This window comes from Tupaia chinensis, unplaced genomic scaffold (assembly GCF_000334495.1).
Source record: "Tupaia chinensis unplaced genomic scaffold, TupChi_1.0 Scaffold000180_1, whole genome shotgun sequence".
Classification (NCBI taxonomy): domain Eukaryota; kingdom Metazoa; phylum Chordata; class Mammalia; order Scandentia; family Tupaiidae; genus Tupaia; species Tupaia belangeri.
Genome location: NW_006159655.1, coordinates 2,037,660 through 2,040,848, shown reverse-complemented (window position 1 = coordinate 2,040,848; position 3,189 = coordinate 2,037,660). Strand labels below are relative to the sequence as shown.

The 3,189-nt window shown below is 43.1% G+C and overlaps 1 protein-coding gene across 1 annotated transcript in view; it reads left to right on the top strand.

Moving 5' to 3' along the window:
• DLGAP1 (DLG associated protein 1) overlaps positions 1-3,189 on the top strand; it is an 891,374-nt gene that overhangs the window by 741,679 nt on the left and 146,506 nt on the right.

Sequence of the window (3,189 nt, the reverse complement as noted above, 5' to 3'; positions counted from 1 at the left end):
TTCAAGCATGACCATCCCCCAGAGATGATTTCGCTGTCCCTCTCTCTCTGTCTCTCGCCTACAAGCCCACATATCCTATGAGAAAAGTCTTTTAAAAATAGATAAACAACAACAAACAAGGGGGCCAGCAGGTGTTGTGGTGGTTAAAGCACTGGACTTCCACATGGCTGACTGCCATGGTTCAAGTCTCATACTTGGTGGCTTGCTTTTTCACTTTCTCTCTCTCTCTAATGAGTACACATGCCCTATAGCAAACTTCTAAACATTAATAAAATAATAATAATAATAAATAAATAATTTTTTTTCATTTAAGCAATAGTTAACTTGGTGCCTACAGGTTAACGAGCCAGATTCCACATGGCTGCCATAATTCAAGTCTCAGCCCTGGCAGCTTGAGAAACATTAGTTGCTTACTCATGTGTGCTCCAAATCCTGACAGGCTGGAGAAAGAGAGGAGAGGGGATCGTGGCGTGACCATGCCCCATGGGGGAGGGTGTTTTCTCTCTCCCTCTCTCTGTCTTTCTGCTTCTCTCTGGTGAGCACATGTGGCCTCTGGCAGTTAAAAAGTAGCAATAAATACCTAAAACTCATCACTTCCTAACTGTTTGAGTACATTTTACCCTCCGTACTCTGAGGTTATTTACTGTCCACACAGGGCGGGAATCCTACCCACTGGTATAGCTACTGCGCGTTTCTTCCAAGTCCGTGTTCACTGATGATCCCCCACCTCTATCTATGCCCGTCCATGGGGGACCGGGGTGACGAGCGTGGATGTGGACAGGCAGGCGTTTACGTAGTATTGAAGCTGAAAGAAGTTTTAGTGGGATGAAACTAATATAGATCACGTAAAAGGTGTATGACCATGAATGTACTGGGAGAAGGGCAGATAAGGAGTCCTCTGGACACATGCCGTTGTCCCATCACGACTGCATTGCTTCCTGTGGATTTAGGAGTTTGACCAACATTGGGACCAGCAGTTAGCGTAATGGCTATGTCGCTGGACTCCCATGTAGTCGACCGCGGTTCGCGTCCCGGACCCGGTGGCTTAAACTCAAGCCAGGCGCGTGTGCGTGCGTGCCCAAGATCCCGAGAGGAGAATGGAGGAGAAGGGATTACAGCGTGGCCATCCCCCCTGGGGGGTGATTTCTCGCTTTCTGTCTCTCTGTCCCTCTCTGTCTGGCGAGCACATGCACCCTATAGCAAAAACCTCTCCAAAAAAAAAAAAAAAAGAGTTTGACCAACATCAACAAAAGCTTTCTCTAAGCATCAACGGGCCATTGTGGAACTTGCCATGAAGAGCACTGTGTATTTTCTTACTACTTGTAGATTGTGTGCTACCTCCTTTACAGCAGTAAACGGTGTAATAAACGTGTGCATGTATATGCTTACTTTCTCCCTGGAGAATCCCCTACTAAACATTGACCAGACTCATTGGTTTTGCAAGAAAGATGAAATGCAATAGGTACCTTGAAAGCGGTTCTTTCATGAAGTCATAATGGAGAGCAAGCTTGTCTCTTGGTGAACATATTCTATTAAAATCAGTGTGTGCGGGGCCGGCAGGTAGCGTGGTGGTTAAGGATGCTGGATTCCCATATTGCTGACCATGGTTCAAGTCCCAGACCTGGTGGCTTGCTTTCTCCCTTTCCCTATCTCTCTGTCTCTCTCTGATCAAATTAAAAAACAATAATAATAACAAATGGAATTAAATAAATAATTATATTTTAAAAAATCAGTGTGTGCTCATGCTGATATACCAGTTTGGTTTACCATTATGAAAGGGTTTTTGTTTTGTTTTGTCTTTTCATTTCTGATTGGAAATTCCTCCAGTTTGAAAAAGAACCAGAAGTGCAGCCAAATGACAATATAGGCATTTTGCTTGACGTAAAGATTATCATGTAGAAAGTTCGACTATTATTTATTTATAACTATGATTTAGAAAAAAAATACTTTTTTTCCTTTTCTTGTTTTGTTTTTATTTTGTTTTGGTTTGGTTTTTGGTTTTTGCCATGGGCACATGTGCTCATTAGAAAGAGAAAAAGTAAGAAATCCCTCCCCGGGGAGTTGGCCATACCACAATCCCTTTCCCTCCATTCTCCTGATTTGGGGCAAGCAGGACACATGCCTGGTGCAGTTTTCAAAAAGCCACGTCCAGGATTCAAACCAGTCAGCCATATGGCAATTTAGCATCTTAACCACCACATCACCTCCTGGCCCCACAAAAAATACTTCTTAAGACAAATTTAGAGCAAGTGTGATTTATCTTAGTTTACTATTTTTACCTTCGAATTCATCAAAGAGACACATGAAGATCCATCCAGTCAAGGGTATTAACCGGCTTAGATAGCCCATTCACTCTCTGATCTGCAGGGAGTTTAAAACTGAACCCACTGAACTAAGAGAAGGAAGTTGTCAGGCCATGGTTTTTAACCAGCTGTTACACATTTCAGCAGAAACTCTGTCCCAGCCTGCTTCAGGTGATCTCTATACATGGTCCTGAGTAGGAAGTTCTGGTCCCTGGTGTCCTATTGTGTGAAATTTTGAGCCATAATCCAACATTTTTGCATAGAAACACAGGAAAAGTATCTCATGACTTTTCTGACAACTCAGTATATGCAGAAATAGTCACTCAGACACACTTGGCCTTTGTCTCATCCAAAAGCACATCTGAGTCTGGGACCAGCAGTTGGCGTAATGGCTATGTCGCTGGACTCCCATGTAGTCGACTTTGATTTGAGTCCCGGACCCTGTGGCTTAAACTCACGCCGGGCATGTGTGCATGCATGCCCAAGATCCCGAGAGGAAAATGGAGAAGGGATTGCGGTGTGGCTATCCCCCCCCGGGGGGGGTGATTTCTCACTTTCTGTCTCTGTCTCTCTCTGTCTTTCTGGCAAGTGCATGCACCCTATAGCAAAAATCTCTTCAAAAAACCAAAATAAAAAAACACAGCAAAGAGTGTGAAGAATGCCCCAAGTGGTTTTGGCAGGAAAATAAAGACATCCACAAGGTCTTATCAAGAACTACAAATAATTTTTATTTTTTAAAATTTTATTCAACTTTTTCATTTATTATTATTATTATTATTATTACTTTAATTTGACCAGAGAGAGAGAGAGAGAGGGAAAAGTGAGAAAGCAATCTGCCAGGTCCAGGACTTGAACTACAGTCGGCCATGTGGGAGTTCAGCACCTT